This window comes from Tachyglossus aculeatus, chromosome X1 (assembly GCF_015852505.1).
Source record: "Tachyglossus aculeatus isolate mTacAcu1 chromosome X1, mTacAcu1.pri, whole genome shotgun sequence".
Classification (NCBI taxonomy): domain Eukaryota; kingdom Metazoa; phylum Chordata; class Mammalia; order Monotremata; family Tachyglossidae; genus Tachyglossus; species Tachyglossus aculeatus.
The window spans coordinates 135853129-135876240 of NC_052101.1; the positions used below are offsets into that span (position 1 = coordinate 135853129).

The window sequence follows — 23112 nt, forward strand, 5'->3', positions numbered from 1 at the left end:
AAAAGGGTTCTAATCCCGGCTCCGCCACTTTTCTGCTGTGTGACCTTGGGCAAGTCACTTCATTTCTCTGGGCCTCAAGTTTCCTCATCTGGAAAATGGGGATGAAGCCTGTGAGCCCCACGTCAGACACCCTGATTACCTCGTATCTGCCCCAGCGCTTAGTACAGTGCTTGGCACAGTAAGCACTGAACAAAAATGCCATCATCATCATCATCATCATCATCATATACAGGGTGGGAGGGACCTGGCTCAAACATTTCAGGAGCCTGACAGAGCAGGCATTGGCAGCTAGGCCACTTGTACTTTCTGTAGACGAAGCTTCGGCTCACAGAGAGTTACTCCCCTCTGGATGGCCAGGTGCCACGCGGGGTTGTCCTCAGCAATAAACTCCCAGTTTTTGGCTGGGATGCGGCATTGTCTGAGGCTTTGTTTTATCTCCACTTAAGAAATGCTTCCTCTGGTTTCCTAGTTTTCCATTTCCCAGCTTCAACTCAACACACAACAACTGTTTGGGCCTCCCACTGTTGCTCATTCTCCTCACATGCCCCATACAGTGTGGCTGCGTTAAGGTGAGTATAGGAGCAACTGTGGCCTAGGGGAAAAAGCCCGGGCCTGGGAGTCAGAAGACCTGGGTTCTAATCCCAGCTCTGCCACTAGTCTACTGGGTGACCTTGGACAAGTCACTTCACTACTCTGGGCCTCAGTTTCCTCACCTGTAAATTGGGGATTTACCTGTTCTTTCACTCCTACTTAGACTGTGAGCCCTATGTCATCAATCGTCATCATCAATCGTATTTATTGAGCGCTTACTGTGTGCAGAGCACTGTACTAAGCGCTTGGGAAGTACAAGTTGGCAACATATAGAGACAGTCCCTACCCAACAGTGGGCTCACAGTCTAAAAGGGGGAGACAGAGAACAAAACCAAACATACTAACAAAATAAAATAAATAGAATAGATATGTACAAGTAAAATAAATAAATAAATAGAGTAATAAATATGTACAAACATATATACATATATACAGGTGCTGTGGGGAAGGGAAGGAGGTAAGATGGGGGGGATGGAGAGGGGGACGAGGGGGACAGGGACTGTCCAACCCGAATATACTGTACCTACCCCAGCACTTGGCCTGTAATAATAATAATAATAATAATAATGATGATGATGGCATTTGTTAAGAGCTTACTACATGCTAAGCACTGTTCTAAGTGCTGGGGGATACAAGGTAATCAGATTGTCCCACATGGGGCTCACAGTCTTAATTCCCATTTTACAGATGAGGTAACTGAGAAATGAAGTGACTTGCCCAAAGTCACAGCAGACAAGTGGCAGAGCGGGATTAGACCCCATGACCTCCGACTCCCAAGCCTGGGCTCTTTCCACGGAACTACACTGCTTCTCGGAGTAGGTGCTTAGGAAGTACCGTAATTATTATTATTATTAGAGCTACCATACCAAGAGACTATGTTCATTCATTCATTCAATCACACATTCTCTCCCACTGCTTAGTACAGTGCTCTAATAATAATAATAATAATAATAATAACAATTGGGGTTTATCTTGAGGGCTTACTACATGCCAACCACTGTACTAAGTACTGCAGCATGGCTTAGTGGAAAGAGCACAGGCTTGGGAGTCAGAGGTTGTGGGTTCTTAACCTGACTCTGCTACTTGTCAGCTGTGTGACTTTGGGGATGTCACTTTACTTCTCTGTGCCTCAGTCAGTTACCTCATCTGTAAAATGGGGATTAATAATAATAATAATAATAATAATAGCATTAAGCACTTACTATGTGCAAAGCACTGTTCTAAGTGCCAGACTGTGAGCTCCACGTTGGACAACCTGATAACCTTGTATCTACCCCAGCACTTAGAACAGTGCTTGGCACCTAGTAAGCGCTTAACAAATACCATCATCATTATTATTAGATGAAAGTCAGATCAGACACAGTCCCTGTCCCATATGGGGCTCCCAATCTAAAAAAAATTAAAAAAACTTTATACAGTAAGTGCTTAATAAATTCTTCTACTACTACTATTACTACTTTCCTTGACTCAGCTCTCTAATAATAATAATAATGGCATTTATTAAGCACTTACTATGTGCAAAGCACTGTTCTCAGTGCTGGGGAGGTTACAAGGTGATCAGATTGTCCCACGGGGGGCTCACAGTCTTCATCCCCATTTTACAGATGAGGGAACTGAGGCCCAGAGAAGTTAAGTGACTTGCCCAAAGTCACACAGCTGACAAGCGGTGGAGTCAGAATTTGAACCCATGACCCCTGACTCCAAAGCCCCGGGCTCTTTCCACTGAGCCACCCTGCTTCTCAACTTACATATTCAGTCGGTCACTAAATCCTGTTGGTTCCATCTTTAAAATATCTCCAGAATTCACCCCTTCCTCTCCACCCAAACCTCTAGCATGCTCATCCAAGCACTGCTTGGATCCTGTCTCCACTACAGCTTCAGCCTCCTCGATGACCTCCCTGCTTCCATCTTCTCCCCTCTCAAGTCCACATGTCACTCTTTTGCTCAGAATTTTTTTTAACACACCATTCTGCCTTCACCCCCAGCTCCTCCAACACCTCCAATGGTTGCTCATCCCTCTCCACATCAAGCAGAAACTCCTGACCATTGGTTTTAAAGCACCCAAGCAGCTCTCTCCGCTACTTATCCTTTCTCCCACTACAACTCAGCCCACATACTCCACTCCTCTAACACCAACCTACTCAACTGTGCTTCGCTCTCATCTCTCTCACTGCTGACCCCTTGTCCACATTCTCCCTTTGGCCTGGAACTCCCTCCCCGTTCACATCCAACAGACTACCGCTCTCCCCATCTTCAAAGCCCTACAAAAATCACACCTCCTCCAGGGAGCCTTTCCTGACTAATCCTTCATCTCTGGATCCACTTTTCTCTCCCTACTTGATCACTTATGCCCTTGTATCCATATGCTCAGGGGAAAGAGCCCGGGCTTTGGAGTCAGAGGTCACGGGTTCAAATCCCGGCTCCGCCAATTGTCAGCTGTGTGACTTTGGGCAAGTCACTTAACTTCTCTGTGCCTCAGCTCCCTCATCTGTAAAATGGGGGTTAAGACTGTGAGCCCCCTGTGGGACAACTTGATCACCTTGTATCCTCCCTAGCGCTTAGAACAGTGCTTTGCACATAGTAAGTGCTTAATAAATGCCATTATTATTATTATTATCCCCTAAGTCCATTCATTCATTCATTCGTATTTATTGAGCGCTTACTGTGTGCAGAGCACTGTACTAAGCGCTTGGGAAGTACAAGTTGGCAACATATAGAGACGGTCCCTACCCAACAGTGGGCTCACAGTCTAGATGGGGGAGACAGAGAACAAAACACATTAACAAAATTCACTCATTCATTCGTATTTTTTGAGCGCTTACTGTGTGCAGAGCACTGTACTAAGCGCTTGGAAAGTACAAGTTGGCAACATATAGAGCTGGTCCCTACCCAACAGCGGGCTCACAGTCTAGAAGGGGGAGACAGACAACGAAACATATTAACAAAATTAATTCATTCAATCGTATTTATTGAGCGCTTACTGTGTGCAGAGCACTGTACTAAGCACTTGGGAAGTACAAGTTGGCAACATATAGAGATGGTCCCTACCCAACAGCGGGCTCAGAGTCTAGAAGGGGGAGACAGACAAAAAAACAAAACATATTAACAAAATAAAATAAATAAAACAAATATGCACAAATAAAATAGAGTAATAAATATGTACAAACATATATACATATCTACAGGTGCTGTGGGGAGGGGAAGGAGGTAAGGCGGAGGGATGGGGAGGGGGAGGAGGGGGAGAGGGAGGGGGGAGAGGAATAATAATAATAATAATGATGGCACTTGTTAAGCACTTACTATGTGCAAAGCACTGTTCTAAGCGCGGGGAGGGGGGGGGGGGTACAAGGTAATCAGGTTGTCCCGCATGGGGCTCACAGGCTTCATCCCCATTTTACAGATGAGGTAACTGAGGCTCCGAGAAGTTAAGTGACCTCACCTTCTAGTTATCGCCCCATATCCCTCCCGCCATTCCTTTCCAAACTCCTTGAACGAGTTGTCTACACTCGCTGCCTCGAATTCCTCAACACCAACTCTCTCCTCGACCCCCTCCAGTCTGGCTTCCGTCCCCTACATTCCACGGAAACTGCCCTCTCAAAGGTCACCAATGACCTCCTGCTTGCCAAATCCAACGGCTCCTACTCTGTTCTAATCCTCCTCGACCTCTCAGCTGCCTTCGACACTGTGGACCACCCCCGTCTCCTCAACACGCTATCTGACCTTGGCTTCACAGACTCCGTCCTCTCCTGGTTCTCCTCTTATCTCTTCGGTTGTTCTTTCTCAGTCTCTTTTGCAGGCTCCTCCTCCGCCTCCCATCCTCTTACTGTGGGGGTTCCCCAAGGTTCAGTGCTTGGTCCCCTTCTGTTCTCGATCAACACGCACTTCCTTGGTGATCTCATTCGCTCCCACGGCTTCAACTATCATCTCTACGCTGATGACACCCAGATCTACATCTCTGCCCCTGCTCTCTTCCCCTCTCTCCAGGCTCGCATCTCCTCCTGCCTTCAGGGCATCTCCATCTGGATGTCTGCCCGCCACCTAAAGCTCAACATGTCGAAGACTGAACTCCTTGTCTTCCCTCCCAAACCCTGCCCTCTCCCTGACTTTCCCATCTCTGTTGATGGCACTACCATCCTTCCCGTCTCACTAGCCCGCAACCTTGGTGTCATCCTGGACTCCGCTCTCTCATTCACCCCTCACATCCAAGCCGTCACCAAAACCTGCCGGTCTCAGCTCTGCAACATTGCCAAGATCTGCCCTTTCCTCTCCATCCATACCGCTACCCTGCTCGTTCAAGCTCTCATCCTATCCCGTCTGGACTACTGCATCAGCCTCCTCTCTGATCTCCCATCCTTGTGTCTCTCCCCACTTCAATCCATACTTCATGCTGCTGCCCGGATTATCTTTGTCCAGAAACGCTCTGGGCATATTACTCCCCTCCTCAAAAATCTCCAGTGGCTACCAATCAATCTGCGCATCAGGCAGAAACTCCTGACCCTCGGCTTCAAGGCTGTCCATCACCTCGCCCCCTCCTACCTCACCTCCCTTCTCTCCTTCTACAGCCCAGCCCGCACCCTCCGCTTCTCTGCTGCTAATCTCCTCACCGTACCTCGTTCTCGCCTGTCCCGCCATCAACCCCCGGCCCACGTCATCCCCCCGGCCTGGAATGCCCTCCCTCTGCCCATCTGCCAAGTTAGCTCTCTTCCTCCCTTCAAGGCCCTACTGAGAGCTCACCTCCTCCAGGAGGCCTTCCCAGACTGAGCCCCTTCCTTCCTCTCCCCCTGGTCCCCCTCTCCATCCCCCCCATTTTACCTCCTTCCCTTCCCCACAGCATCTGTATATATGTATATATGTTTGTACATATTTATTACTCTATTTATTTATCGATTTATTTTACTTGTACATATCTATTCTATTTATTTTATTTTGTAAGTATGTTTGGTTTTGTTCTCTGTCTCCCCCTTTTAGACTGTGAGCCCACTGTTGGGTAGGGACTGTCTCTATATGTTGCCAAATTGTACTTCCCAAGCGCTTAGTACAGTGCTCTGCACACAGTAAGTGCTCAATAAATACGATTGATGATGATGATGATGACTTGCCCAAGGTCACACAGCAGACACGTGATGGAGCCAGGGTTCGAACCCATGACCTCTGACTCCAGAGCCCGTGCTCTTTCCACTGAGCCATGCTGCTTCTGGCTCAGTCTGGGAAGGCCTCCTGGAGGAGGTGAGCTCTCAGTAGGGCTTTGAAGGGAGGAAGAGAGCTAGCTTGGCGGATGTGCGGAGGGAGCCTCCAGTGGCTACCAATCAATCTGTGCATCAGGCAGAAACTCCTCACCCTGGGCTTCAAGGCTCTCATCACCTCACCCCCCCCACCTCACCTCCCTTCTCTCCATCTACAGCCCAGCCCGCATCCTCCGCTCCTCTGCCGCTATTCTCCTCACCGTGCCTCGTTCTCGCCTGTCCCACCGTCGACCCCCGGCCCACGTCCTCCCCCGGGCCTGGAATGGCCTCCCTCTGCCCATCCGCCAAGCTAGCTCTCTTCCTCCCTTCAAGGCCCTACTGAGAGCTCACCTCCTCCAGGAGGCCTTCCCAGACTGAGCACCCTCCTTCCTCTCCCCCCATCCCCCTCTCCATCCCCCCCATCTTACCCCCTTCCCTTCCCCACAGCACCTGTATATATGTATATATGTTTGTACATATTTATTACTCTATTTTACTTGTAAATATCTATTCTATTTTGTTAATATGTTTAGTTTTGTTCTCTGTCTCCCCCTTCTAGACTGTGGGCCCACTGTTGGGTAGGGACTGTCTCTATATGTTGCCAACTTGTACTTCCCAAGCGCTTAGTACAGTGCTCTGCACACAGTAAGCACTCAATAAATACGATTGATTGATTGATTGAGGGCATTCCAGGCCAGGGGGATGACGTGGGCCGGGGGTCGATGGCGGGACAGGCGAGAACGAGGCACAGTGAGGATCTTAGCGGCACTGGAGCGGAGGGTGTGGCTGGGCTGTAGAGGGAGAGAAGGGAGGTGAGGTAGGAGAGGGTGAGGTGATGGAGAGCCTTGAAGCCGAGGGTGAGGAGTTTTTGCCTGATGCGTAGTTTGACCAAGGCCACAACTGCAGCTTTGACTTCTGTAATAATAATGTTGGTATTTGTTAAGCGCTTACTATGTGCCAAGCACTGTTCTAAGCGCTGGGGTAGATACAAGGTATCAGGTTGTCCCACGTGGGGCTCACAGTCTTCATCCCCATTTTACAGATGAGGTACTGAGGCCCAGGGAAGTTTAGTGACTTGCCCAAGGTCACACAGCTGACAAGTGGCGGAGCGGAATTAGAACCCACGACCTCCGACTCCCAAGCCCGGGCTCTTGCCACTAAGTCACGCTGCTGTGATTGTTGATCTGAGCCTTTAAGAGCCTGAAATCCTGCTCCTTTTGCTCTCCGCCCCCTTTTGCTCCTCCCCCTTTTGCTCTTCTCCCTCTCCCACCCCAGAGACTAATGTATATATGTATATATCTATAACTGTTTACTTGTATTGATGTCTGTCCCCCCCCGCCCCCGCCCAAGATTGTGAGCCCGTTGTGGGCAGGGACTGTTTCTCTTTATTGCTGTATTGTACTTTCCAAGCACTAGTTCAGTGCTCTGTACACAGTGAGCACTCAATAAATACGATTGAATGAATGGATGAATGCTGTTCTTGTCGTATCATCCGTACCTTTTATTCTTTTGTTCCAATTCTCCTTGTGTGTCTGTCACCATTCATTCATTCACTCAGTTGTATTTATCGAGCGCTTACTGTGTGCAGAGCAGAGCACAGGCCTGGAAGTTAGAAGGTCACGGGTTCTAATCCTGACTCTGCCCCTTGTCTGCCGTGTGACCTTGGGCAAGTCACTTCACTTTTCTGTGCCTCAGTTACCTCATCTGGAAAATGGGGATTGAGACTGAGAGCCCCATGTGGGGCAGGGGCTGTGTCCACCCCGATTTGCTTGGACCCACCCCAGTGCTTAGTACAGTCCCTGGCACACAGTAAGTGCTTAACAAATACCACAGTTATTATTATTATTATTATTATTATTATTATTATCTGTGTACTTTTTTGCCATCATTCAGTTTGAGTCTGGGCATTCAGAGGCCCTGGGTTCTAATCTTGGCTCTACCACTTGCCTATTGTGTGATCTTGGGCAAGTCATATAGCTTCTCTGGGCTTCAGTTCCTACAACTGCAAAATGGGGATTTAATCCCTGTTCTCCTTCCTATTTAGACTGTGAGCCCCATGTGGACCTGATTATCCCGTATCTCCCCCAGCACTTAGTACAGTGCTTGGCATATCAATCAGTTCCTACAACTGCAAAATGGGGATTTAATCCCTGTTCTCCTTCCTACTTAGACTGTGAGCCCCATGTGGACCTGATTATCCCGTATCTCCCCCAGCACTTAGTACAGTGCTTGGCATATCAATCAGTTCCTACAACTGCAAAATGGGGATTCAATCCCTGTTCTCCTTCCTACTTAGACTGTGAGCCCCACGTGGACCTGATTACCCTGTATGTCCCCCAGCACTTAGTACAGTGCTCGGCATATCAATCAATCAATCAATCAACCAATGGCATTTATTAAGCGAGCTCATTGTGGGCAGGGAATGTGTCTGTTTATTGTTATACTGTACTCTCCCAAGTGCTTGATACAATGCACTGCACACAGTAAATGGTCAATAAATACAACTGAATGAATGAATGAAAAGGGCAGAGAACTGTACTAAGCGCTTGGGAGAGTACAATACAACAGAATTAGCAATACAATTGCCATACAACAGAATTAGCAGATACACTCCCTGCCCATAATGAGTTTACAGTCTATTAGGGGAGTCTATTCCGTAATATAGACTGGAGTCTATAGTAAGTGCTTAACAAATACCACAATTATTATTGTTACAGGACTTTGCAGTCGGTAGACCTGTTTTCTTTTGTTGCCTGTCTCCCCCTTCTAGACTGTGAGCCTGTTGTTGGGTAGGGACCGTCTCTATATGTTGCTGATTTGTACTCCCCAAGTGCTGAATACAGTGCTCTGAACACAGTAAGCGCTCAGTAAATATGATTGAATGAATGAATGAATGGTAGACACTGAAGAAGCAGTGTGGCCTAGCCTGGGAGTCAGAAGTCTGCTGTGTGACCTTGGGCAAGTCACTTCACTTCTCTGTGCCTCAGTTATCCCATCTGTCAAATGTAGATTAAGACTGTGAACCCCACGAGAAGCAGTGTGGCTCAGTGGAAAGAGCACGGGCTTGGGAGTCAGAGGTCATGGGTTCTAATTCCGGCTCCGCCACTTGTCAGCTTTGTGACTTTGGCCAAGTCACTTCTCTGTGCCTCAGTTCCCTCATCTGTAAAATGGGGATTAAGACTGTGAGCCCCACGTGGGACAACCTTGATTACCTTGTATCCCCCCCAGCGCTTAGAACAGTGCTTGGCACATAGTAAGCGCTTAACAAATACCATCATTATTATGTGGGACAGGGACTACGTCCAACCTGATTACCTTGGATCTACCCAGTGCTTAGTACAGTGCCTGGCACAGAGTAAACACTTAACAGATATCATAAATAATTAAATAAATACTATTACTAATACTACTACTAATACTACTACCACTACTACTGAGAAGCAGTGTGGCTCAGTGGAAAGAGCATGGGCTTTGGAGTCAGAGGTCATGGGTTCAAACCCCGGCTCCACCAGTTGTCAGCTGTGTGACTTTGGGCAAGTGACTTAACTTCTCTGTGCCTCAGTTACCTCATCTGTAAAATGGGGATTAAGACTGTGAGCCCCCCATGGGACAACCTGGTCACGTTGTAACCTCCCCAGTGCTTAGAACAGTGCTTTGCACATAGTAAGCACTTAATAAATGCCATTATTATTATTATTATTACTACTACTACTACTCGGAGAAGCAGCCCAGCATAGTGGATAGAGTACAGGCCTGCTAGTCAGAAGGTCATGGGTTCTAATCCCAACTCTTGTAATTGTCTGCTGTGTGGCCTTGGGCAAGTCACTTGATTTCTTTGTACCTCAGTTACCTCATCTGTAAAATGGGGATAGAGGCTGTGAGCCCCAAGTGGAACAGGGATTGTGTCCTACCCAATTTGCTTATATCCACCCCAGCACTTAGTACAGTACCTGGCACACAGTAAGTGCTTAGCAAATACCATAGTTATTATTATTATTGTTATTATTATTACTGTAGAGAGACATTTTACTAAGCACAGCTCATGTGCAAAGCTGTGTATTAAGTGCTTGGGAGAGTACCCCAGAAGCAAAACCCATGGTGCTTGCTTTCAGACACTTAATGGGTGAGATAAACAGACATAAATGATTTAGAAATAGAGGGAGCAAGGGTTTCAGAGGAGCAAAGAATGTAGTTCATCTAGCAGGACTACAAGCATATCAGGGAGGCCTTGCTGAATATTTACTTATACATTCACTGAGGAATGAGCATGGAAGTCAGTACACTTGAGCGCTAAGGGTGGCCATCGGATGTCAGGCCAATAGAGCATCCGAGCGAGGGCTGGGGCCCTCCAGTGAGAAGAAAAAGACAGGGAGGAAGGTCAGCGAGATCAGGAAAAGAGACACCGCCAAACTGAGCTGAGCAAGAGGAAGCTAATTCAAATGTCAAAATGACTCCTCAGAAGCAGCATGGCTTAGTGGATAGAGCACGGTTCTGGGAGTCAGAAGGCCTTGGGGTCTAATCCAAGTTCCGCCACTTGTCTACTGTGCAAACTTGGGCAAGTCACTTCACTGTTTTGGGCCTCAGTTACCTCATCTGTAAAATGAAGATTGAGACTGTGAGCCCCACGTGGGACAGGGACTATGTCCAACCTGATTATCTTGCATCTACCTTAGAACAGCGCTTAAAACAGTGCCTGGCACATAATAAGTACTTAACAAATACCAATTTTTTTTTTTAAAAAACCCAACTGCTAGGAGTGGAGGCAAAGGCCAGAAAAGAGCAAGGAGGGGAAACCACTGGTGAGAGGGGGAAGATCCTTTATAGGGGGTATGGATTTGGGGGTCTTCACCCAAATGTACCCAAACTGGGAAGGAGAAATAACTCTCTGACCAGCAAAAATTGCAAAACCTTCCTGAGCAAACACAACAGCTCTTCTCCGGTAATAAGAATCCCCGACTGGAGGAGCAGAAGGCAGCAGCGGTGGCAGGGGTGGCAACAGACAGCTAGAGGACTGACCCAGATCCAGGCAGTGGGAGAGCAGGAAACCAGATAAGCCAGTTCAGCATTAGGGGAAGTTTCTTTTTCTTCAGACTCCGTGTCCTTCCTTTGGCTTGGCTCAAAAAAAGAAGATTCTGGGGAAAAGTGGTCCCCTGTCCCCAAGCTTTCTTGGCTAACATGGAATAGACTGAGCAGCTTCATGTGCTTCAGGCCTTCACAATATGCAACTACAACTGACAAGTGCACACCGCCCCCCCGACCCCTTTCACCCAAACCGGATGAAGTTGCACAGCACCTGTATATATGTATATATGTTTGTACATATTTAATACTCTATTTATTTTTTTATTTATTTTACTTGTACATATCTATTCTATTTATTTTATTTTGTTAGCATGTTTGGTTTTGTCTCCCCCTTTTAGACTGTGAGTCCACTGTTGGGTAGGGACTGTCTCTATATGTTGCCAATTTATACTTCCCAAGCGCTGAGTACAGTGCTCTGCACACAGTAAGCGCTCAATAAATACTATTGATGATGATGATGATGAAGCATAATCTGTCCTCTGGCCCAAAGACCTCAGCTGGCTTCCCAGTAAAGACCCCAACGATCTGAGCAGCTGCTATTGATAATTGCTGCCTTTATTAAGCACTTACTAAAGTCTAAGCACTGGGATAGATTCCTATTTCTTTGATCAGAAACAGTCCTTGGCCCGCACAGGGTTCACAGTCTCTCTTCTGCCCGGTTTCCAGATGAGGAAATGGAGGCCCAGAGAGGTTCGATGATTTGTCTGGAGTCACACAAGCAGGTCAGGGGCAGAGCAGGAGCTAGGACCCTGGTCTCCTGACTCCTATGCCTGTGCTCTCCTAGGCCATACTACCTCCTGCTGATGTCAGTGTCTCATTCAACAATGGGGTAATCAATCAGTGGTATTTACTGAGTGCTTACTGTGTGCAGAGCACTGTACCAAGCATGTGGGAGAGTATAATACAGTGGGTAGACCCAATTCCTGTCCTCAAGGAGCTTATAGTCTAATGGGGGAGGCAGACATGAAAATAAACTACAAGTAAGGGAAACAGCAAAGTATAAGGAGATGTACGTAAGTGCTGTGGGGGTAAGGGATGGGTGGGGGAGTACCTAAGTGCTTAGGGGGTGGGACTACCCGCATGGGTGAGGCAGTAGGGAGAGAAAATATAGTGGGCGGGGGAGAATGAAAGGCTACTCAGGTAAGGCTTCCAGGAGGAGGTATGATTTCAGAAGGACTTTGCAGATGGGGAGAGTGCTGGGCTGTCAAATATGTAGGGGGACAGAGTTCCAGGCAGGAGGGAAGGCGTGAGCAAGGACTCGACAGCTGCGGAGGAGAGAGTGAGGGACACCGAATAGGTTGATGTTAGAGGAATCAATCAATCAATCGTATTTATTGAGTGCTTACTGTGTGCACAGCACTGTACTAAGTGCTTGGGAAGTATAAGTTGGCAACATATAGAGACAGTCCCTACCCAACAGTGGGCTCACAGTCTAAAAGGGGGAGACAGAGAACAAAACCAAACATACTAACAAAATAAAATAAATAGAATAGATATGTTCAAGTAAAATAAATAGAGTAATAAATATGTACAAACATATACACATATATACAGGTGCTGTGGGGAAGGGAAGGAGGTAAGATGGGGGGGATGGAGAGGGGGACGAGGGGGAGAGGAAGGAAGGGGCTCAGTCTGGGAAGGCCTCCTGGAGGAGGTGAGCTCCCAGTAGGGCCTTGAAGGGAGGAAGAGAGCTAGCTTGGCGGATGGGCAGAGGGCAGAGGAATGAAGTTTCCAGGCTTGGTTGTAGTGGAAGCGGAGCCCGGATAAGGGGGGAGAGCTGACTATGGGCCTTGAACTTGATGACGAGGATTTTCTACTTGGTGCAGAGAGGGATGGGCAGCAATTGGAGGCACCCGAGGAAGGGGGAGACCTGTGTACAGTGATTTTTGTAGAAAAATGATCCGGGTAGCAGAATGAAGTATGAACTGGAGAGGGGAGAAGCTGGAGGCAAGGAGGTCAGTGAGGAGGCTGACGCAGTAGTTGAAACAAGATATGACAAGTGTGATAGCAGTTTGGATGGAGAGGAAGGAACAGATTTTGGCGACGTTACGGAGGCAGAATCGACAAGATTTAGTGACGGACTGAATATGTGGGTTGCAAGAGAGCAATGAGTCAAGGATGATGCCAAGGTTGTGGGCTGTGAGACAGCAAGAGTGGTGGTTGTGTCAACAGTAATCCTGGCTCTGCTACTTACCTGCTGTGTGACCTTGGGCAAGTCACTTAACTTCCCTGTGCCTCAGATCCCTCATCTGAAAAATGGGGATTCAATACCTGTTCTCCCTCCTACTTAGACTCTGAGTCCCATGTAGGACCTGATTATCTTGTACCTAGCCCAGCTCTTAGTACAGTGCTTGGTTCACAGTAAACATTTAACAAATGCCATAAGAATAATAATGATTAATATAATGATTAACTATGTGATGATTAATATAATGACAATATAATATAATTATGTAATATTAGTATTATTATGAGATAGTGTGAGAGGGAAGATGAGAAATTCAGTTTTGGACAATGCTGAGTTTGAGGTGAAGGTTGGACATATGGGTAGAGATGTCCTGAAAGTCGGAGGAGATGTGAGACTGCAGAGAAGGAGAGAGGTAAGGACTGGAGAGGGAGAGTTGGGAATCATTCACATAAAGATGAAGTTGTGGGAGTGAATGAGCTCCCCAAAGGAGTTGTTACAAATGGAGAATAGAAGGAGACTCAGCACTTCTTAGACTGTGAGCCCATTGTGGGACAGGGACTGTGTCCAACTTAATTCATCTGAATCCATCCCAGAGCTTAGAACAGTATTTGACACATTAATAAGGGATTAACAAATACCATAAAAAAATAACAAAACGGAACCTTGAGGGACCCGCCACAGTTGCGGGGCGGGACACACAGAGGAGGAGCCTGCAAAAGAGACAGAGCGAGCAGCCAGAGAGATAGGAGAAGAACCAGGAGAGAACGGTGCCAGTGAAGCCAAGGTCAGGTAATGTTTCCAGGAGAAGGGGGTGGTCGACAGTGCCAAAGACAGGGGAGGGTCAAGAAGTAGTATGGAGTAGGGTCTATAGGATTTGGCAAGAAGGAGGAGGAGGTCATGAGTGACTTTAGAGAGAGAGGTTTCAGAGGAGTGGAGGGGCAGAAGCCAAATTGCAGCAGGTCTAGAAGTGAGTTGGAGGAGAGAAAGTGGAGGTAGTGGGAGTAAACAACTCTTTCAAGGAGACTTGACAGGAATGCTAGGAGGGAGATGGGACAGTAGCTGGAAGGGGCAGTGGGAAGGAGGGAGGGTTTTTTAGGATAGGAGATATGTGGGTTTGTTTGAAAGCGGAGCGGAGGGAGCAATTGGAGCGTGGGCCGTTAAAGAAAGCAGTGAGGGAGGGAAGAAAAGTGGGCAGCCGTGCTTCAAATATGTTGCAAAGGGATGGAGTCGGAGATGCGGGTGGAAGGAGTAGATTTCGAAAGCCGACTGGTGATCTCCTCTTGGGAGGAGGCTGGGAAGGATGAGCCAGTGGATGCGGTGTTTGGGGGGGGTAATGGTCTAGGAAGGTATTTTCAGTGAAGTAGATGACGAGGTCATCGGGCGTGAGAGATGGGGCAGGGGGAGGCGGAGTTACTGGGAGTTTAAGTTGAGCTTAACTTAAACTTCGGAAATAGTTGTGTGGCAAATGGCATGAGAATCACTGAGGGTTGGATGTCGCGATGCCGAGTCGGGGTCGAGTCAAGGAAAACCCCAAGTCGCTGGGTGGAAGGAAGTACAGTCATCTTTTATTGAGGCCCCACGTCGATGTGCACCACCGACAGATGGGCCCCAATCAGCTCTGCATTCAGTTCTTTTATGCTTCATTCCCCATCTCCTGCTGTGATGCTGCTTCCTTAGATCCCTCCCTCTTGGCCTTCTGGGTCGGCCTGGTCCTCGTCAATGCCATCCCAGCTCCTCCTCTTCCACCCCTCCTCCAGACCTCCCTTTTGTGGCATCCCTGTTGGGCCAGGTTTTGGGTCCGGTGGAGGCCACGACTTTTTGGGTGGAGCTATGGGTGACCCTTACTCTACTTTCTCCACTACCTTGCCTGCCTTCTCACAACTAGTCCCTGGTTAGCTCTGCTAGCTTTATCTCTAATGATCCCTCAATAGTATTTATTGAGCGCTTCCTGTGTGCAGAGCCCTGTACCAGATGCTTGGGAGAGTACATTAGAACAGAGTTGGTAGCAGCATGGCCTAGGAGAAGCAGCATGGCCTACTGGCAAGAGTATGGGCTTGGGAGTCAAAGAACTTGGGTTCTAACCCCGGCTCTGCACTTGTCTGCTGTGCGACCTTGGGAAAGCCTTTTAACTTCTCTGTGCCTCAGTTACCTCATCTGTAAAATGGGGATTAATACTGTGAGCCCAACGTGGGACAACCTGATTACCTCGTATCTACCCCAGTGCTTAGAGCAGTGCTTGGCACATAGTAAGCGCTTAACAAATGCCATCATTATTATTATTTACTAGACACGTTCCCTGCCCACAATGATCTTATAGTCTAGAGGAGGAAACAGACATTAATATAAATAAATCGATTACGGATATGGACATAAGTGCTGTGGGGCTCCTGGAGGGGTGAATAAAGGGAGCAAATCCAAGTGCCAGGGTGACGCAAAAGGAACTGGGAAAGAGGAAATGAGGGCTTACTCAGGGAGGGCCACTTGGAGGAGATGTGCCTTCAATAAGGCTTGGGGCCAATCAATCAGTCAATCAATTGTATTTATTGAGCGCTTACTGTGTGCAGAGCACTGTACTAAGTGCTTGGGAAGTACAAGTTGGCAACAAATAGAGACAGTCCCTACCCAACAGTGGGCTCACAGTCTAGAAGGGGGAAACAGAGAACAAAACCAAACATATTAACAAAATAAAATAAATAGAATAGATATGTACAAGTAAAATAAATAGAGTAATAAATATGTGCAAACAAATATACATATATACAGGTGCTGTGGGGAAGGGAAGGAGGTAAGACGGGGGGATGGAGAGGGGGACGAGGGGGAGATGAAGGAGGGGGCTCAGTCTGGGAAGGCCTCCTGGAGGAGGTGCGATCTCAGTAGGGCCTTGAAGGGAGGAAGAGAGCTAGCTTGGCGGATGTTGGCATTCCAGGCCCGGGGGATGACGTGGGCTGGGGGTCGACGGCGGGACAGGCGAGAACGAGGCATGGTGAGGAGATTAGGGGCAGAGGAGTGGAGGGTGTGGGCTAGACCTAAGGACCCCTCTACCCCTCCATAGGTACCTTTTTTTCCTGGCCTAGCTTTCTTAGTTTGCTCTGCCACCATAAATCTGCCACTCCCTCTTCTTCACAGACTTTGTTTCCCATCCTCAACGTTAACCCTTTAGTTCCTCAAGAATCCTGACTACAGCTGGTTTAGGGGGGCAGTCAAAACCTCAGCAGCTTCCAAAGCAACTGCCAGCTGGATCATGGCCCCCTGGCCCAGCGTTGTCAGCTCCGTGCTGTTGTCACTTGATCCGTCAATAGGTCCTGCATGTGAAACACCTCTGCGTGCTCACCTTCTCACTCATTTTCAGCAGGAGACTACTCCATGTCTGAGGTCGGTCCCCCTCGGTCCTCCCAGAACTACCATAAGAGTAATCACTGTGGTGTTTGTTGCATACTTGCTAGGTGCCAAGCACTGTACTAAATGCTGGGGTACAGGCAGGATCATCAGGTTGGATACGGCCCCTGTCGCACATGGGGCTCCCAGTCTCAGAAGGAGGGAGACCAGGTATTGAACTCCCATTTTACAGATGAGGAAACTGAAGCCCGGAGAAGTGAAGGGTTTTGTTTTTTTTTTTAAATTGCATTTGTTAAGCATTTACCATGTGCCACGCACTGTACTAAGCGCTGAGGTAGATATGAGATAATTGGGTTGGACACAGTCCCTGTCCCACACAGGGCTCACAGTCTTAATCCCCATTTTACAGATGGGGTAATTGAGGCACAGAGAAGTTAAGTGACTTGCCCAAGGTCACACAGCAGACAAGTGGCAGAGCCGGGATTAGAACCTAAGTCCTCTAACTCCCAAACCCAGGCTCTTTCCATTAAGCCACACTGCTTCCACCTGCTGGGGCATAATCCAGCAAGCAAAGACCCATACAACAGAACTTCAACCCTTCTAATCTCCCTCTACACTCAGTGCTTCGGAAAACTCATTGGCTCCCATGGCTTCACCTACTCATCATCATCATCATCATCAATCGTATTTATTGAGCGCTTACTGTGTGCAGAGCACTGTACTAAGCGCTTGGGAAGTACAAGTTGGCAACATATAGAGACAGTCCCTACCCAACAGTGGGCTCACAGTCTAAAAGGGGGAGACAAAACCAAACATACTAACAAAATAAAATAAATAGAATAGATATGTACAAGCAAAATAAATAAATAAATAGAGCAATAAATATGTACAAACATATATACATATATACATATATATACATATATATACGTATATATACATATATACTGTCTCTACACAGATGATCAGGACCCTTTAAGTACTTTTTTTTAAGGAATTTGTTAAGTGCTTACTATGCGTCAAACACTGTTCTAAGCCCTGGGGTAATAATAACAATAATAACAATAATAATAATAATGATAGCATTTATTAAGCACTTACTATGTGCAAAGCACTGTTCTAAGTGCTGGGGAGGATACAAGGTGATCAGGTTGTCCCACGGGGGGCTCACAGTCTTCATCCCTATTTTACAGATGAGGTAACTGCGGCCCAGAGAAGTTAAGTCCAAAGTCACACAGCTGACAATTTTATTTTGTTAGTATGTTTGGTTTTGTTCTCTGTCTCCCCCTTTTAGACTGTGAGCCCACTGTTGGGTAGGGACTGTCTCTATATGTTGCCAACTTGTACTTCCCAAGCGCTTAGTACAGTGCTCTGCACACAGTAAGCGCTCAATAAATACGATTGATGATGATGACAATTGGCAGAGTCGGGATTTGAACCCATGACCTCTGACTCCAAAGCCCGGGCTCTTCCCACTGAGCCACAGTGCTTCTCTAGGTACATTAACTTGTACTATAGGTACAAGTTAATTAGGTTGGACACAGTACCCATCCCGCATGGGGTGTGCAGTCTAAGTAGGAGGGAGAACAGGAGAACTGAAGCCCAGAGCAGTTAAGTGACTTGCCCAAGGCCACACAGCAAGCAACTGGCAGAGCCGGCTTTAGAACCCTGGTCCTCTGACTCCCGGACCGATGCCCTTTCCACTAAGCCACGCTGCTTCTCACTTGATTACTCACCCCACCCTGACTCCCCAGGGGACTTATGTACATTACCTCAGTTTGTTTATTTTAACGTCTGTCTCCCCCTCTAACCTGGAAACTCGACTACCAACTCTGTTTTTATTGTACTCTCCCAACCCATTAGTTCAGTGCTCTGCACAGTCAACGCTCAATAAATACCGCTGATTGACTGAACAATCCCTGTCCCCTCCCCCATTAACAGACCCCACACAATCAAGCATACTTCTCTGCACAGACTTGGAGCAAATTGAACCCTTTGCAAATCCCATTCTCTCTACCCCCACCCCTCACCCTCGCTCAATTAAAGGTAACACTCCAGTACTTTAAGTTCAAGGGATGACATGCCGATGCTGTGTGTCCAGGGTTAATCGGAGTTCAAGCTGTAGTCTGTGAGTTACTCCTTCAATTTCCACATTTGTGCATTCAGCAGTTTCCAGACTATTACTGGGCCTGACCAGGGGGCGTTGGTGGTTCAGCGGTAGCATTCTCGCCTCCCATGCTGGAGACTCTGGTTCGATTCCCGGCCAATGCAGCTGGATTTTAATTTAAGCGCTTAGTACAGTGCTCTGCACACAGTAAGTGCTCAATAAATATGATTGATCTGCAGATCTGCCGGCATAGGTAATAATAATAATGGTGATCAATCAATCATAATAATAATGATGGCATTTATTAAGCGCTTACTATGTGCAAAGCACTGTTCTAAGCGCTGGGGTAGATACAAGGTAATCAAGTTGTCCCACGTGGGGCTCACAGACTTAATCCCCATTTTCCAGATGAGGGAACTGAGGCCCAGAGAAGTGAAGTGACTTGCCCAAAGTCACACAGCTGACAAGTGGCGGAGCCGGGATTCAAACCCATGCCCTCTGACTCCAAAGCCCGGGCTCTTTCCACTGAGCCACGCTGCTTCTCTGATAAATAAATCATATTTATTGAGCGCTTACTGTGTGCAGAGCACTGTACTATCTGCAGATCTGCCTGAGCTGCTGGCATAGGTAATGATAATAATGGTAATCTATCAATCGTATTTATTGAGCGCTTACTGTGTGCAGAGCACTGTACTAAGCGCTTGGGAAGTACAAGTTGGCAACATTTATTAAGCACTTACTATGTGCAAAGCACTGTTCCAAGCACTGGGGAGGTTACAAAGTGATCAGGTTGTCCCACGGGGGGCTCACAGCCTTAAGCCCCATTTTACAGTTGAGGTAACTGAGGCCCAGAGAAGTTGTGACTTGCCCAAAGTCACACAGCTGACAATTGGCAGAGGTAGGATTTGAACCCATGACCTCTGACTCCAAAGTCCGTGCTCTGTCTGCTGAGCCACGCTGCTTCTCATAGAACAGGTAGAACAGCAGGGGGCAGGCTTCTTAGGTAACAAAACTGAACAAATATGATTTCTTTTTTTTTAATGGTGTTTGCTAAACGTTTACTATGTGCAAGTTGCTGTACTAAGCGCTGGAGCAGATACAAGCTATTCAGATTGGATTCAGTTCATGTCGCACATGGAGCTCACAGTCTTAATCCCCGTTTTGCAGATGAGATAACCGAGACATAGAGAATAATAATAATAATAATAGCATTTTTTAAGTGCTTACTATGTGCCAAGCACTGTACTAAGCGCTGGAGTGGATACAAGCAAATCGCGTTGGACCCAATCCCTGTCCCATGTGGGGCTCACATTCTCAAACCCCATTTTACAGAGGAGGGTACTGAGGCCCAGTGAAGTGACTTGCCCAAGGTCACACAGCAGACAAGCAGTGGAGTCGGAATAAGAACCCAGATCCTTCTGATTCCCTGGCCCATGCTCCTTCCACTAGACCACACTGCTTTTCTTTCCTGTTTGTCCCATCAGAGGAAAGGGATCAATCAGTGGTAGTCATTGAGTACTTACTGGGGAGCAGAGCACTGTACTTAGCCTTTGAGAATATACAATACAATAGAATTGGTAGACATGATACCAGCCCACAAGAAATTTACAGTCTACAAGGGAAGACAGACATTAAAAAAAATGACTGATAGGGAAATAGTAGTGTATAAGGACAGGTACATAAGAGCTGTGGGGCTGGGCTGAGTAAATGCTTAAGGGGTACCCAGCCAAGTGCATGAGTGATGTAGAGGGCAGGGCAGAGAGGGGCAATGAGGGCTTAGTCGGGGAAGACCTTTTCGAGGAGGTGTGATTTTAGGAGGGCTATGAAGGTGGGGAGAGTGCCCGTCTGTGGGATATGAAAGGGGAGGGAATTGCAGGCCAGAGAGAGGATGTAGACAAGGGGTCGAGAGATGACCTTCCCTTTCCTCTCCATCCATACCGCTACCCTGCTCATTCAAGCTCTCATCCTATCCCGGCTGGACTACTGCATCAGCCTTCTCTCTGAACTCCCATCCTCGTGTCTCTCCCCACTTCAATCCATACTTCATGCTGCTGCCCGGATTATCTTTGTCCAGAAACGCTCTGGGCATATTACTCCCCTCCTCAAAAATCTCCAGTGGCTACCAATCAACCTACACATCAGGCAGAAACTCCTCACCCTGGGCTTCAAGGCTGTCCATCACCTCGCCCCCTCCTACCTCACCTCCCTTCTCTCCTTCTACAGCCCACCCGGCACCCTCCGCTCCTCTGCTGCTAATCTCCTCCCCGTACCTCGTTCTCGCCTGTCCTGCCATCGACCCCCGGCCCACGTCATCCCCCGGGCCTGGAATGCCCTCCCTCTGCCCATCCGCCAAGCTAGCTCTCTTCCTCCCTTCAAGGCCCTACTGAGCTCACCTCCTCCAGGAGGCCTTCCCAGACTGAGCCCCTTCCTTCCTCTTCCCCTCGTCCCCCTCTCCATCCCCCCATCTTACCTCCTTCCCTTCCCCACAGCACCCGTATATATGTATATGTTTGTACATATTTATTACTCTATTTATTTATTTATTTTACTTGTACATATCTATTCTATTTATTTTATTTTGTTAGTATGTTTGGTTTTGTTCTCCGTCTCCCCCTTTTAATAATAATGATGGCATTTATTAAGCGCTTACTATGTGCAAAGCACTGTTGTAAGCGCTGGGGGGATACAAGGTGATGAGGTTGTCCTATGTGGGGCTCACAGTCTTCATCCCCATTTTCCAGATGAGGGAACTGAGGCCCAGAGAAGTGAAGTGACTTGCCCAAAGTCACATGGCTGACAATTGGCGGAGCTGGGATTTGAACCCATGACCTCTGACTCCAAAGCCCGGGCTCTTTCCACTGAGCCACGCTGCTTCTCTTCTCTCTTTTAATAATAATAATAATAATAATAATGATGGCATTTGTTAAGCGCTTACTATGTGCAAAGCACTGTTCTAAGCGCTGGGGGGGGATACAATGTGATCAAGTTGTCCCACGTGGGGCTCAAAGTCTTAATCCCCATTTTTACAGATGAGGTAACAGGCTCAGAGAAGTTAAGTGACTTGCCCAAGGTCACACAGCAGACTTGTGGTGGAGCCGGGATTTGAACCCATGACCTCTGACTCCAAAGCCCGGGCTCTTTCCACTGAGCCACGCTGCTCCTCTTCTCTCTTATAGACTGTGAGTCCACTGTTGGGTAGGGACTGTCTCTATATGTTGCCAACTTGTACTTCCCAAGCGCTTAGTACAGTGCTCTGCGCACAGTAAGCGCTCAATAAATACGATTGATTGATTGATTGATCCAGGACCTGCCTCGGGCCGGAGTCAGGGCTCGGGAGAGCACCGTTTTACGGCGTCGGAGGGGGATGGTCAGGCAACATCGTATTTACTGAGCGGTCACTATATGCAGAGCACTGTGTTAAGCTCCTGGGAGACTACACTGAGCAATGAACGCACGCTTTCCTCGCCCACGACGAGCTCACAGTCTAGAGGGGGGAGACAGGCATCGTTAGAAATCAATCAACTATGGCTATGTGCAGAATTGCCGTGGGGCCGGGGGCGTGAATAAAGGGAGCAAGTCAGGGTGACGCAGAACGGGGTTGAAGGAAAGGACCCTTCCCTTCTCCACAGCACCTGTATATATGTCTGTACATATTTATTACTCTATTTATTTATTTATTTATTTTACTTGTACATATCTATTCTATTCATTTTATTTTGTTAGTATGTTTGGTTTTGTTCTCTGTCTCCCCCTTTTAGACTGTGAGCCCACTGTTGGGTAGGGACTGTCTCTATATGTTAACAATAATAATGTTGGCATTTGTTGGCTACCAATCAATCAATCAATCTGCGCATCAGGCAGAAACTCCTCACCCTGGGCTTCCAGGCTGTCCATCACCTCGCCCCCTCCTACCTCACCTCCCCTCTGTCCTTCTCCAGCCCGGCCCGCACCCTCCGCTGCTAATCTCCTCACCGTACCTCGTTCTCGCCTGTCCCGCCATCGACCCCCGGGCCACGTCATCCCCCGGGCCTGGAATGCCCTCCCTCTGCCCATCCGCCAAGCTAGCTCTCTTCCTCCCTTCAAGGCCCTACTGAGAGCTCACCTCCTCCAGGAGGCCTTCCCAGACTGAGCCCCCTCCTTCCTCTCCCCCTCGTCCCCCTCTGCCTCCCCCATCTTACCTCCTTCCCTTCCCCACAGCACCTGTATATATGTATATATGTTTGTACATATTTATTACTCTATTTATTTATTTATTTATTTTACTTGTACATATCTATTCTATTTATTTTATTTTGCTAGTATGTTTGGTTTTGTTCTCTGTCTCCCCCTTTTAGACTGCGAGCCCACTGTTGGGTAGGGACTGTCTCTATATGTTGCCAATTTGTACTTCCCAAGCGCTTAGTACAGTGCTCTGCACATAGTAAGCGCTCAATAAATACGATTGATGATGATGATTACTCTATTTATTTATTTATTTTACTTGTACACATCTATTCTATTGATTTTATTTTGTTGGTGTGTTTGGTTTTGTTCTCTGTCTCCCCCTTCTAGACTGTGAGCCCACTGTTGGGTAGGGACTGTCTCTA

The 23112-nt window shown here is 47.6% G+C and overlaps 1 protein-coding gene across 1 annotated transcript in view; it reads left to right on the forward strand.

Moving 5' to 3' along the window:
* The first annotated feature begins 13841 nt into the window (after positions 1-13841).
* The window catches only part of LOC119919753 (tesmin-like), a 44611-nt gene continuing 35340 nt past the window's right edge, over positions 13842-23112 (forward strand). The window contains exon 1 of the mRNA XM_038740421.1: positions 13842-13867. The gene's annotated coding sequence lies outside the window, so the exon portion shown is untranslated. The remainder of the gene's footprint in view (positions 13868-23112) is intronic.